This window comes from Mustela lutreola, chromosome 10 (genome assembly GCF_030435805.1).
Source record: "Mustela lutreola isolate mMusLut2 chromosome 10, mMusLut2.pri, whole genome shotgun sequence".
In the NCBI taxonomy this organism is placed as follows: domain Eukaryota; kingdom Metazoa; phylum Chordata; class Mammalia; order Carnivora; family Mustelidae; genus Mustela; species Mustela lutreola.
Genome location: NC_081299.1, coordinates 10,546,562 through 10,561,235, shown reverse-complemented (window position 1 = coordinate 10,561,235; position 14,674 = coordinate 10,546,562).

The following is a 14,674-nucleotide window of genomic DNA, read 5'->3' as shown; positions in this document are numbered from 1 at the left end:
CTGGTAACCTCTGACTCACGTGTCATCCACAGATATGTTCATTTGTCCCATATAGCATTTTAAAAGATCAGTTGCCAATATTTGAAATGGGAATTTTCACAGAAGAATCTAGATATTTGAAAGAAAAACAAGATTTTCGTGTCTTGTAAAAAATATTTTCATGTTTTATAAAAAAAAATAATAAAGATGTTCATGTCTTGTCATGCTCACTGTTGTTGCCACGGTCCCCACCATTCCCTATTACACGGGGCCTGCTTCACTCATTTGCAAAATCTGCCCAGCCCACATAGTTTCTTGAGTTGGCAACCTCACTCTTTCCTATTTCTGTGTCACTTGTGGGTCCCGGGGGCCCATTTCTCTCCTGTTCCTTGCTGGGGGACAGAAAAATGCTATGACTATGGTGCTCTGTCTCAGACTCATCTGCCTTCATCTATCAAATGGCCATTCAGCCCCGGGGTCTTGCTGTCCTCCCTGGCTCCACACGGAAAAGGAACACAATGGGACACAGCCCGGAGCCCTCATTCTCAGTTTCCCTTCCTTTCAAACTACACCCTCCTCCTCCAGATCTGGGAACCTTTGTCTGCGCTAAGAGGCAGGAAGCCTTGTAGGTCCAGCAACAGTGCCTCTCCCCGCCCTGCCCCCCCCTGCCCCAGGCTATTATCTAAACACACCAGTCCTTTCTATTTCCCCTGATGTCCTAGGCTTTCCAAATCCAAAGCCAAGACTATTGGGTTCTTTTTATCGTTGTGCCATCCCTTCCTGGAGGCAGATGATAACAGCTGCCTGAATTTTGGGGGTGGAGAGGATCTTGAAGCAGTAACAAAAACTGGAAATGAAAAACGCATCAGTTAATTCAAGACGTCCCCCTCCATCCTCTTTCTGCACGCCAGGGGCTGTGCTAAGCTCTCCACGTGCGTTCCCTCATTCCAACCACAAATTGGAAGTGGGGCTGAGATGAAGTGTTTGTCCAAAGTCAACAACTAGCGAGGGGCAGAGCTGAGACTCGAACCCAGAGCAGATCATCCTAGCCACCTGGGGTCCCCAAAGGTGTGGTTTTAATTCAGCTCTACTCTCTGGGTTTCCAGCGCTCACGCTACTGACCTTACCTGGGTGAAAGGGAAAGGCCATTGGTTGAACGTTTATTAAGCCCTGCCCATTCTCCCAGCTGATTGGCAGGGTGGCCGTGACTGACAGGTGGCCTACCCCTGGCACAGTGCAATATATTGACCCCCACCGCAGGCCACGGTAACCGCAGCGTGAGAGTCCAGACGGCCAGGGCAGATCGACTCCCTGGAGAAGAGCAGGGATAAAAATGGAAGGACAAGAGGTTGAGTCAGAAAGTTGGCAAATCTAGTTACGGGAAAGGATAGAAGTGGGCTGCTATCAATTTGTAAATCAGCAGCCCGCCTTGCAAGCTGGGTAAAGCTTTTTTTCTTCAAAATCTAATTACAAGACAGAGCCTAGAGAGCCGTCCTGGGTTTTTGGCTTGGCTCCCTGCAAAACTCCCCTTACCCCCCACCCCCCACAGCCCACTGTCCCTTGACTGTTTCCGGTCCAAGGGCCTTGCTAGCAATCCCTGAGCTTGCTTGTCACGGGGCCTCTGGAAGAGTTACTTGGGCACGGAGGCATTCCTTCCTCACCCCTGCTGGGCAGGAACAGCTGATAAGCCATCTGTCCTGCCAGCCCTCTGCACAGCCCGGGGCTCTGGTCTGAGGCTTTCTGCAGCCAGCCGCCTGGGAACAATCAGTCAGTGCCGCCTCTAGAAAAGACAGACCCACCCCAGGTCCCTGGGTTTTCTCTGAGGCAGGTCCACCTGCCCAGCATCTGGACCAGCTTTGGACAGCACCATTGAGCTAACTGGCCCTCTGTTTGGCCAGAAAGAGGGAAGGGCTTTGTTTTGTTTTTAGTCCAGTGTAATTCAACATTTTAAAATGTGCATTAAGTGAGATTGAGATAAATTCCTGCTAGAAACTTAATGCTTTCCCCCACCTACATTGCTCTTTAGCTAACACTGGGCACCATGCGAAATGCTGGCTCTTGCATTTAGCGTCGTTCCTATAGGAGGGAGTCTAGCTCAGTACTCCGGGGCACATGGCTCTGCAGCTGGGCTGCCTGAATTCAAACCCCGGCTCTGCAGTTGCTGACTACCGCTCCTTAGGGGAGGCATTTAATCTAGTGGAGTCTCTGCTTCCTCAGCTGTAAAATGGGGTTAGTGAGAGTCCTGACCGAATCAATGTCTGTGAAGGGCAGCAAGCAATGCCTGGCTCGTGATAAGTTGCTCTGTAAAAGGAAGAGCTTATTATTGAGGAAAAACTCCCAACACAAAGGAAACTGTTGTAGGTCGGGGAGGGATGGGGAGAAAGGGTTGCTGCACAGAGGCAGAGGTTACTCCGCAGACCTGTGACTGCAGTGTCAAAGACATAGTGCTGCTGGTCGAGCAGACTCTCCAGGGTCTTGGCTGGTTCCTGAGGACCAGCCACAAGACTGACCCAGCAAACCATCGAGGCCTGGAGGGAGGAGCCAGGCTGCGATTTCCTCTCTAGCTTATCCTGGGTTATGGAACACTGTTGGGGGGAGGAGGGTGAGGCATGGAGAAACGGACCCATTCGGAGGGCTCTCAGGAAGGAGGTGGGAGGGCAGTAGAGGAGGGTAAGCAGCCTGGGGCCAGAGGCAGCTGTGCCCTGGGTCCTCTCTGCTTCTGGGGGCTGGGCTGCTCAGAAGGAGGAAGTCATGACCAGACGTGCTGAGTTCTGAGTTAAGGACTTTGCAGGCTGCTGGGGGAGGTGGGAACCACCACCCAGTCCCTTGGAAATCCCCTGTGGGTGGGTGTTGGGGAGTGTCCCCGTGCTAGAACTCTCCTCCGGCCCCAGCCTTTTACTGATTTATTCTTAACGAGTCATAATTTACATTCAGTGAAGTGCAAAACTCAGCGAGCAGCTGAGTTGATCTGCAGTTACCACCCAGATCAAAATCTAGAGCATTCCCAGGACCCAGGAAGGCTGCCTCATACCTTTTCCCAGCTCAAGACTCCCCAGAGTCCTCAATTTTGCTATACCTTCAATAACTGTTGCTTATTTTTGAATTCAAATAAACAGAATCATACAGTATGTCTTCTTTTGTGACTGGCTTCTTTCATTCGATATTGTGTCTGGGTTTTCGTACATCTGTACTTCTTTTTTTTTCTTCATGGCTGTATAATATTCCATCGTGGGAATATCCCCTAATTTATGTTCTTATTCCATTCTTTTCCAGCTTGGGACTATTATGAATAAAGCAGTGAGGAACACTTTTGACCTGGCTTTTGGGACACAGAAGTGCCCGTTTCTGTGAGACATAGAGCCTGGTGTGCTTTCAGGCCTTTTCGACATTCTATCTAAAAATGCTCCAAAATCAGAGAATAGGGAATTAGCATGTTTCCCGCCCCCCTCCTCTCCCCTCCCCCTCCACAGCCACTTCGGGGTTGCAGCCGTGAGAGCCTGAGAAGCAGAAAGGAGACCAAAGCCACCAAACTACACCAGCCACATTCAGAAGCTGTAAAACTATGTTTACCACTTGCCAACAGCATTTCCCCTTTCAAAAATGTTAGCTGACCTTATGCCGGCAATGTATGTAGAGATTTTCTGAAACTTGGAAGAAAGTTCTGCTCTTTCTCTTGCTGGTGGTGCCTGCTGAAGTCTTGAGTGTTGTGTAAGGACTCAGAGATGACCAGATGCATTTCCCCCATTTTACAGATCGGAAAACTGATACCCAGAGAAGCGACTTGCCCAAAGCTTCACAGCGGGTAAATGACGGGAGGAGGGCCGCAAAGAAACCCGGCCTCTAGTGGCCTCCTCTGTGGGTTGGGACAAAGGGATCATCTTCGTTGGTCCTTCCCAGTGCTCTCTGGCTAAACCGGAACTGCTGTCCCCGAAGCTTAGAGTTTCCTAGTGACCATCCTTCCATGATTAGTGGATGTCAGATTCTAGATTTACTCTCTTGATCACGTACTATGTGCCAGGTGTTGGTTTATTAGTTTTGGGGGATACAATAGGGTAGGAAACAGACCAGCATTCCTTCCCTCATATAACTTGGCATTCCCACAGGGGAGAAGACAATAAACTCTTAATTAAGTTCATAAAGTGAAGTAAGTCGGATCAAGGTCCTTGCTGTAAGTAAGACAAAGGAAGGATGATGGGAAGTGCTTGTGGCTTGGGGGACAGAGAGGGTTGGAGTTTTGAACACAGTGGTCAGGGAAGGTGACATTCAGAAGCCCTAGAGGAGGTGAGGGATGCTGGGGGGTGAGGTGGGGTCTGTGGGGTGGGGAGAGTGTTCTGGGCAGGGAGTCCAGCAAGTGCAAAGGCCCTGAGGTAGGATCCTGGGGCATCCTGGAACTGTTTGGTAGAAATGAGGTGAGCAAGTGGGAGGGGTATGGGAAATGAGGTCAGAAAGGTGAGGGGCCGAGGGGCCATACAGGCAGCTAGGACTTTGGCTTTTACTCAGTGAGACGCAGAACCTTCAGAGATCCCCCAGAGGAGTGACAAGGTCTGACTTAATGTCAGGGGAGCTGGCTGCCGGGTGGAAAGTAGACGAGGATAAAGCGGAAGCAAGGAGACCAGCTAAGAGGCTGTGACAGTAATCCGGTGACAGGCGATGGGGCTTGGCCAGGCAGGCAGAGACCGTGGAGGGAGACAGGTGCCAGTGATGTTTCGAAGGGAGCACCAGTCCGACTCCCTGGCAGGCTGATGTTGGCGCTAATACAGGACCACCCTGAATACAGAGCAGATGTGCTTTGCAAAGAGGGCCACTGAATTTCAGGTACCATGTCTTCTTCTAGATCCCTCCTTTAGGTTCCTTTCCCCGAAGTTAGCCGGGGAAAGGTCTCACCGTGTCCTCCCCAAACATGGGGCCAAGCCCTTCAACCAAGAAAATGTGTGAGTGTGGACATATGTGTGTACATGGGTGTGTTTGGGGGAGGGGGAGATCACTTTGATGCTTCTTTGCCTGTCCTTTGCCTGCTCCCCCAATTTCCCTTTTCTCTGGGAGGCATTTCGGCAAAGTTCTAACCACTCCGCAGACCTACAAGCATCTGCACGATCAAACCTTGTATAAGGCTATGCCCCTTGACTATGCTCCAGCCCCGCTGACCTTTCTCCTTGGGGTCCCGGGCCTTTTCCACCTCAGGGCCTTTGCACTTGCCGTTCAGACCCACTCTGACCGGCATCCCTTCCTCATCTTTCAGGTCATAGCTCAAATGTCACCTCCTCAGAGAGGCCTTCCCTGCCCTCCCTGCTGGAAATGAGTCACCCCAGCTGCTCTCTGCTTTCTTCACAACACTGCAGTTTGTAATGATTTATTTATTTGTTTACTTATTGATTGTTTCGTCTCTCATACCGGAAGGCATTGGAAGGGCAGGGAATGAGTTGGTCTTGTGGACTGTCAGTTCCCCAAGTATAAAGCTCAGTGCCTAGAGGGGCAGAGCCTCTGGGATGGCCTGGGCGAGCCCCACTTCCTGGTATTCACACCTTGGGCTCCCTTCCCACACCAAATAGGGCTGGCCTCATGCGACTGATAGAGTACAACCGGGAGGTGACCGGGGAGGTGACAAAATGTACCTTCCGTGCCATATATGCATATATACATACTTATCATACAGAAAGGTTTTTAAAGGGCAATTCCTCCCTCCCTTTAGAAAATCTCCTACTGGCTCTGCTGCTTTGAACCCCAATTAATACACAGGCAATCAAGGATTATGGGCTCTGAAGCCAAACCACCTGGGTTCAAATCCCAGCTCTACCATTTACCTGTTCTGCGACTGTGCACCGTTTCTTAATCTTTTTGCCTTGGTTGCCTCATTTGTAAAATAGGAATTATACCTACCCCATTGATTTGTGCATAGTAAATGAATTAATAGGCATAAACACGGCTAGCACCTGGCACACACTCACAGAGGAATGCTAACTATAGCTTTTTCACTTAGCACATAATAGGTGCTCAATAATTAGTCTCCAGATGCATGGCTGGCCAAGGGTCCTAGTGTGCCGTATTTCTTCCTGGAGTTGCTTCTGAGTTCAGGTCTTTATATGCAGGAAGGTTTTTAAAGGATATTTTTGGCTTCTCTCTCTCTCTTCCTTCCTTCCTTGTGCTCTCTTTTCCATGTATACTAAAAAGTTATTCATTGTCTGAAATTCAAACTGAACTGGGCATTCACTTTTCCTTTATTCTGTCTTGAGACCCTAACCCTCCTCCATGTTCTAGAAGGCTTAGTGAGGTCACCTCTGGGTGATGGACACTTTTATGTGTCAACCCAGCCGGGCTCTGATCTCCGTGACACCATCAAATGTTAATCTAGGCGTTGCTGCCAAAGTATTGTAGAGACGTGATCAAAGTCCAGAATGACTGACTTTAGGTAGAGTAGTTTATCCTAGATAATCTGGGCAGGGCTAATCTAATCAGTTGAAAGGCCTGAAGAGCAGAGCTGAGGTTTCCCTGATGAAGGATAAATCCTACCTGTGGATCTTAGGGACCGCTGCCTCGCCCCCTGCCATAAGGGGCCCACCCCTCCCCATCGCCCGCCCTACGAGGCTTGACTCGCCAGTGGGCCTAACTCCATGCAGAGAATTTCCACATATGCCGCCTGTTGGTTCCATTTCTCTGGTTCGACCCTGAGGTGTACCGAAAGGGTCCGTAGACAAAAGGACAAGACTGATAACAAAGCGAAGGTCAAGCAAAGCTTTATTTCGCCCCAAGCATCAAGAATCAAACTCACCGGCCAGGGCCGTCTCTTGCAAAGAGGCAACCCCTCCCAGTCTCACAGACTAACTTTTATAGAGTAAAGGCCATGCGGTGGAGAGCCTGGCCACACACAGGTGGCCAATTGAATTATAATTCACCCCATGATAGTTATTTAATTCAGCCTAAGACCTTGGCTGGAATGGGCGCCTTTGTCTGGCACCTGATAGGTGGGGCCCCTTGCATTGACTTAAGGGTTTTTTCTCCCCTTCCTTAGATCTGTAGCTTCTTTAACGCGATGGCGGCCTGGGGGAGAGAAAGGTGCTCTGTCCTTATTTACACAATGGCTTTGCCAGCGACGATTGTACCCTCAACGCTCCTGATTGATTAGTCAATTGAAATGGATCGTATAGTGGTTAGTACTCTGCGTTGTGAAATGGATCAAAACAGTCAGGAAAGCTTTGTGGGAGGGGCCAGTCCGAAGCCAACCATCGGCTTACATTCCAAAGCTGCCTTGACAGGTGGGTGAACTGGGAATCAAATCTGTTTTCTTATGGCAACAATGTTATTAAAGCCAAGGAGGTTTTCCAGGTTGACCCACAAGTATCTGTTCGACATCTATGAATAATTGCAAAGCTGTATGAATAACTATGTTAATAATTTTTCATCTGTATTAGTTATCTAAGGTTATGGATGGGAAAAAATAAAACTGAAAACTCCCAAAGTACATAGACTCTGTATCATTAGAAAAATATTTACATCTCCCTCTTAATCTGTATGTTTGGGGCAATATAGAATGTTTATCTTTTTTTCATTTTCTGTCTTCGAGGTCTAGATTATTTCCTGAACCAGAATAATATTAGTACAGCACATGGATGGTGTGCGATAGAACACGTTTGTCTGCGGGCAGCGGGGAGGGGCCGTGCTGATAAGGACAGTCCCCCCTAGCTGGGCCTGCAGCCCATGGCCCAGCTGCCAACCCCCGCCCCATGTAGCTGAGCCCCAGGGGCCAATCAGGCACAGGTCATTGCTGCCCACTCAGAGCTGTGCTAAATAGCTCAGCAGCCCCGTCCTGTGTGGTACCAACATTAATGACCGGGACCCCACTTCTTAAGAGGAGCCACGAGGACACTGGGGTGGGCCTCCGAAGAGTAGACACCTCTGGGCAAAGGCACAGAGCTGGGGCTGGGGAGTCTGACGGGGAGGAGGGGCAGCTGGGGCAGACACCCCTCCCCCTCTCCCTTCCTGGGGAATGCGGTCCAGCTGAGCCACCAAGTTCAGGGTCAGTCTGGCAGAGTTCTAATGGGAACATCACCATCTTTTCTAGAATCCCTACAGTCAGGGTGGGAAGGGCTGCATTGCCCAGATGCTTTCATTTTTGGATGAGAGGCTGAGACCCGTGAGGGCTGTGGCTTCCATGCCCGGGATCACAGGGCCAGTCAGAGGCAGCGGGGGACTCGAACTCTTGCCCTCTGTGGCCTGTGGTGCAGCTCTCTGCTCTGACCCTCCCTACAGTTTTCTCAAACTCAGGTTCAGGAGGGCAGGTGTCTGTCATCCCCCCACACAGATGAGGCCCACTGGAGAGTCCCAGGAGGCCAGGGCACCCCCTTTGTGGCCTTTTTCTCTGCCTTGGGTGCCCCACGAGAGCTCCTGCTACTCTTCAGGTAGAATGTAAGCCCCTCGAGGGGAGGGACCATGTCCCATTTGTTTCCTTACTGCTGACACTGGATAAGCAGGTGATGAATGAAAACGTGAACTTCAAAGCATGATTTCCTTCTATTCCGGAGATATCCCACCACTGTTTCTCCCCCTTCACCTGCCCCCTCCCAGCTTCTGAGGGGCGGTGCACGGGCACGACAAGCTCAGCCGTGGGTATTACATGACAAGAGTGGTGTTGGAAGGACTCTGCCCTGAGGATACTCCTTCACCTGGGTCTCATCCAATCCCCCCAACAACCCAGGGAGAGAAAGGTATGCCTAACCTCATGCCCTTTTTCTGGATGAGGTGACTGAGATTGGGGTATCGTCTAAGCAAGCTTACACGGGTAGGAAGTGGTGGGACCAGCCTTTAAGGCAGGTCTCTGAGTGCTGGATCTTCCCAGAGTCCGGGCTGGCAGGAGGGAAGCCTGATACGAGCGAGTGTTGTGTCTAGAAGTACCTCCCGTCAGGGCTGAATTGAGGATCTTGTAACCTGATGTTAGGGGTGACATCCCATTCTTTTCGCTGGATTCTGTCCTTAGTACCAATTCACACTGGAGGGGACGGGTTTCACCAGAGTGCACACACCAGGAGGCGGACCTGATGGGAGCCACGCCTGGGGTGCACAGCTTTGCCATCAGGGCGTCAGAAAGATCTCGGTTTTGGGGTCTGGCAGAGTGGAGTTTGATGCCAGGTTTTCCTCTTTCCCTGTAACGTGAAACCACCCATTAATCAACCTCACTGAGCCTCTTCTGTAAAACAGAGGCTCCTTCCCTGGCCGGTCCCCCGGGGTTAAGCAGCGGAGGGCTAAGTGGAAGGAGCCTGCTGTGCCTCCATTGCCCCGTCTTTCACAGGGCTGCTTAACAAACCCCCAAAACATGATGCCTCATACAACGTGATGTATTATTTTTCAGTTCTGCAGACCAGGAGTCCTCCATGGGCCTCCCTGGGCTAGAAATCCCAGTGTGAGCAGAGCTGCTTTCCTTCCCCGAGGCTGCAAGAGAGAATCTTGTTTCCTCGCCTTCTCTGGTTCCTAGAAGCTCCGGTGTTCTGTGGCTCGCGACCCCTGCCTCCAGAGTCCGCAAAGCAAGTCCGGTAGCATCTTCGTGATTATGTCTCCCTGCACTCTTTGCTCTCTCTGCTCCTGTCCCCCTCATCCACTTCTGAGACCCCTTGTGTTCCCACCCAGGCAATCCAAGAATAGGATCATCTCCCTATTTTAAAGCCACCTGAGTAGCTGCCTTAATCCCGTCAGGGACCTTAATCCCCCTTTGGTCTTGTCAACTAACCGGGGTTGCAGGTTCTGGGGATGAGGGATGTGGGTGTTTCCAGGAGCCACTGCTCTGCCCACCCCAGACCCCTTCCAGGCCTTTGTCTTCATTTGTGCTGAGGGTCACCCTCTCCCCACACCTGGCTGCCTGATCGCCCTTGTGGCGACCTACAAAATGAAGTTTATGTCCATGCTTCCCCCACTGTGTATCTGACTCTGTTGGAGAGTCATATGGTCCCGTGGGGGCAGGTTTGTAGCCTTCCCTGCCTGGGAACAATGGCTGGGAGAAAGTGCCCTGCTGCTCCCCGCTACCTCCCAGCAAGCAGCCTGCTCCCGGGGCCGCTGGCCTGGGGTCCCTCAGATGGAGGGAAACTGCTGGAGCCCGGGTCAGCATCGGCCCCAGTCCTCAGCTCATCTCCAGCCCTGTGCCCGCTCGGGATCCGGGAGTCCTGCCTGGAAGGGAATCTGAGTGGGCCCAGGGGTATTCTCATTTGCCCTGAGCCTAACTTCCGAATTTTGCCTGTCCCACGGAAGTTGTGTTTTTGCCTCATGTGGGGGAAACAAAAGCAAAAGCCATTTCCCCATCAAGAGTCACCCTCTTTGGGCTGCAGGAAGGGGCAGAGACACTAAGGAGCACCTGCTCATAGGAGGCTGTCCCCATTGGGTAGGGGTGGCTGGGTGGTCTGGGTTGGTTTGCGTCTTCCTGGGTGGAGCTGGGTTGGGCTGGAAAGGCATGTAGGTTCGCGCCATCTAGTGGTGGTTGATGGGACTGGGCGCTATAATGGCTCAAGATGGGTCTAGACTTACTGGACTTGGTTATCCTAGGGCCATGATTCCAACTCCTGGATGTGCCGCAGAGTCGCCCAAGGAGGTTTTAAAAAATATGAATGTTCAAGCCCTGCCCCACACCTACTGCATCAGAAACTCTGAGGCCCCAAAATCTGGAGTTTAGAATATAGATTCCTGGGATTTACTTCTAAACTACTAGGTTTGGGATAAAATTGGGAATCCAGACTCTTAACAAGACTCCTCTAGTAACTCCCATAGGCAGCTTGACTTCAACACCACTGACTCATATGGCCATAAATTAAATGAGACAACTGTGGGATATGGATATTTAAGAAAGCTGATGCTATATTCGGTCATATTATTAGAAGCATAATACCTAGGTCAGGGGAGGATATAACATAGTGGTTAGTGTCTGGGTTCAAGTCTTACTTTTGCTACTCCCAATTGTGTAACTGGGCCAATGTCTAAACTTCTTCCTATATCTATAAAGTGGAGATAAGAGTACCTATCTGCCAGGGTTGTTTCAAGGACTCAATGAGATCATGCTTGAAAGACTTAGCACAGGGCCTGGGCCTTAGGAAGAAGGTCCTGCACAAACAGTCCCACGGCTCAGATCTATTGGGAGCACGGTGTCTGACTTCAGTAACACATTTATAAGGGGAATGTCCAGAGGAGGAGGGGATGGAAGAGCCAAGGGACCTGGAGAACGCTTGAGGGTCTGGAAGTGGGAGGGAAGAGGTGTTTGGGGAGCAAGGCATGTGTGCTGCTTTAAAATACCAGGTCAGGCTCTAGTGTGCAAGAGGGAATGGGGATCAGGAAGTGTGATGTGTGAGCAAACACCTTCAAAGCACCAGAGCTAGGAGGGGTACAGACTAACTTATGGGGGAGTGCGCTTACTATCATGGAAGCCTTTGGACAGATGCCAAATGAGAACTCCGTGCTGCAGAGCAAGCCATTCCAACGTGGCACCTACACCCCTCCTGGAGTGTGGCCCGATCGTGGGGGGGCAGACAAGCATCTGCGACGATAGCTTTTTATATGCCTATGCTTACCCTTGGCACGTGTGCGGACATATACTTGGTATGCCTGTGCACACATGTGTGTATGTATGTTATGCATGAGAAAAAATGAGGCCAGCATCTTGGAACTGTGGTTTCACCAAAGTGGGTAGCAACATCAGGCCCGAACCAAATTTAAAAGATGTAAGTAGCAAGTGTTATGGGCAGGATGCTTATTGCCCTCTCTCGTTCATGTGTTGGATCCTAACTCCCAATGCGATGCTGTTTGGAGGGGGCCTTTGGGGGGGAGACAAGGTCATGAGGGTGAGCGGTCATGGATGGGATGAGTGCCCTTAGAAGAGAGACCCCAGAGAGCTCCCTTGTCCCTCCTGCCAACCAGGATGATACGCACACAGCGAGAAGGGGGCAGACTGCAGCCCAGAAGAAGGTCCTCGCCAGACCCCATCCCACCGGCTCCCTGATCTTGCCCTTCTGGCCTCTAGAACTGTGGGAAGTGAATTTCTGTTGTTTAGAAGCCCACCTGCCTGGGGCACTTGGTTACACAGCAGGCTGGACTGAGACAGGATGTTGGCATCTATGGGGCAGGTCTGTGGATGTGGCAGAAATAGTCAGGGCAGTCTTGGGGGATCCAGCCTCAGAGGAATGTTCTGGATGGGTCTGAAGATGGATCTGGGTGATGCTGCAGGTTGCTTTTTCCAACAAATGCGGCCTGTACCACACGCCCCCCACACTCTGGGTGTCTCTGTGAAAGGCGCTGGCACCTTTAGCAAGCCAGTCCAAGGCCGCCGATGACTCTGACACTGGAGTTCATGGTATTAAGAGGCCACGAAACCAGAGCCATGGGCAGTTCCAGAAAGGGAAGAAGCTTTTGGGCACCATGCCTACCTCCTGAGCATCTCTGGCTGTCTTCTCCCCTTGCCTTGTGTGTTTCTTTCCCCACACACCATGTTGTGTGTTTCTTTTGTCCATCACTTGAGGCCAGAGACTGGTCCCTGGCTCTCCTGTGGACAGAGCCGCATGCTGTCTGCCTCCATGGGACGCCCCACTCCGGGAGCTCTGGGCTCATTGTTGTGGGCGTGACATTGGCTCTGTCCTCTTGGCTCCAGACTGACCGCTATGGTGAGCTATAGCTGGAGTGGTCCCGCCTGGCCAGAACAGAGTGGCACTGAAACCCCATCAGGAAACTGAAAGAGGGGGACATCCCATGGGGAGGGCTGTGTGTGTACACGCATGCGTGTGTGTGTGTGTGTGTGTGTGTGTGTGTGCACATGTAGGTGGCATATGGAGGGCTTAAGAGAAGGGACAGGGGCACTTTGGGGTCAAGCCCAGTGGACAGTGCATAGCTTAATAGAGGCTCAAGGGTCAAGAGACTGAAACCCAATCATGCTGACTTAAGTGGGGCGGGGGGGTGTATGGGGGAGAGTGTTAGGGGCTGAATTAGGTCCCCCTAAAATGTACATGTTGCAAGTCTCAGCCTCAGAATGGACTGTGCTTGGCAGCAACCTCTTCGATCTCAGCCACAGCAACTTCTTCCTAGGAACATTGCCAAAGGCAAGGGAAGCAAGGGCAAAAATGAACTATTGGGACTTCATAAAGATCAAAAGCTTTTGCACAGCAAAGGAAACAGTCAACAAAACCAAAAGACAACTGACAAAATGGGAGAAGATATTTGCAAATGACACACCAGATAAAGGGCTAGTATCCAAAATCTATAAAGAACTTACCAAACTCAACCCCCCAAAGAACAAAGAATCCAATCAAGAAATGGGCAGAGGACAGGAACAGACATTTCTGCAAAGAAGACATCCAGATGGCCAACAGACACATGAAAAAGTGCTCCATATCACTCGGCATCAGGGAAATACAAATCAAAACCACAATGAGATATCATCTCACACCAGTCAGAATGGCTAAAATTAACAAGTCAGGAAACAACAGATGCTGGCCAAAATGCGGAGAAAGGGAAACTCTCCTACACTGTTGGTGGGAATGCAAGCTGGTGCAGACACTCTGGAAAACAGCATGGAGGTTCCGCAAAAAGTTGAAAATGGAGCTACCCTACGACCCAGCAATCGCACTACTGGGTATTTACCCTAAAGATACAAATGTGGTGATCTGAAGGGACACCTGCACCCGAATGTTTATAGCAGCAATGTCCATAATAGCCAAACTATGGAAAGAACCTAGATGTCCATCAACAGATGAATGGATAAAGAAGATGTGGTGTATATATACAATGGAATACTATGCAGCCCTCAAAAGAAATGAAATCTTGCCATTGGCAGCAACATGGATGGAACTAGAGGGTATTATGCTGAGTGAAATAAGTCAATCAGAGAAAGATAATTATCATATGATCTCTTTGATATGAGGAAGTTGAGATGCAACATGGGGGAGTTGGGGGGTAGGAAGAGAATACAGGAAACAAGATGAGATCGGGAGGGAGACAAACCATAAGAGACTCTTAATCTCAAAAACAAACTGAGGGTTGCTGCGGGAAGGGGAGTCGGGAGAGGGTGGCTGGGTTATGGACCTTGGGGAGGGTATGTGCTATGGTGAGTGCTGTGAAGTGTGTAAACCTGGCGATTCACAGACCTGTACCCCTGGGGCTAATAATACATTACATGTTAATTTAAAAAAAATGTTAAGAAAGAATGAAATGTTCTTGGAAGCAGGGTCTTTAAAGAGGTAATTAAGTTAAAATGAAGCCATTACGGTGGGCGCTAATCCAATCTGACTGGTGTCTTTATAAGGAGAGGGACGGGGGACCCAGGTACGGAGGGAAGGCGGTGTGGGGACCCGGGGAGAAGACAGCCATCTACACGCCACGAAAACCAGCCGTGCTGGCACCTTGATCTCGGATTTCTAGCCTCTGGAACTGTGAGATATGACATTTCAATGCTTAAGCCACTTCTTACGGCAGGACTAGCAAACTCATACAAGGAAGCAAAGGCGGGTGCAGGGTGGGGAAGCTGGGGTGGAACCGGCAGCAGCAGGTTGATCCAGGGAGTGTACGATCCTGCAGCCTCCATCATCTTGTACTCTGGCCCTGGGCTGTTCCCCCCATTCTCTGGGGCATCCTCTTGGGGGAAGGACACACAGTCTGCAACTTTGGGGCACATCTTAGGGCTCCAGATCCAAACGGAAAGTGAGAGCTACCCTTGCAGTCCCTATTTGGAACCGTCTCCGTG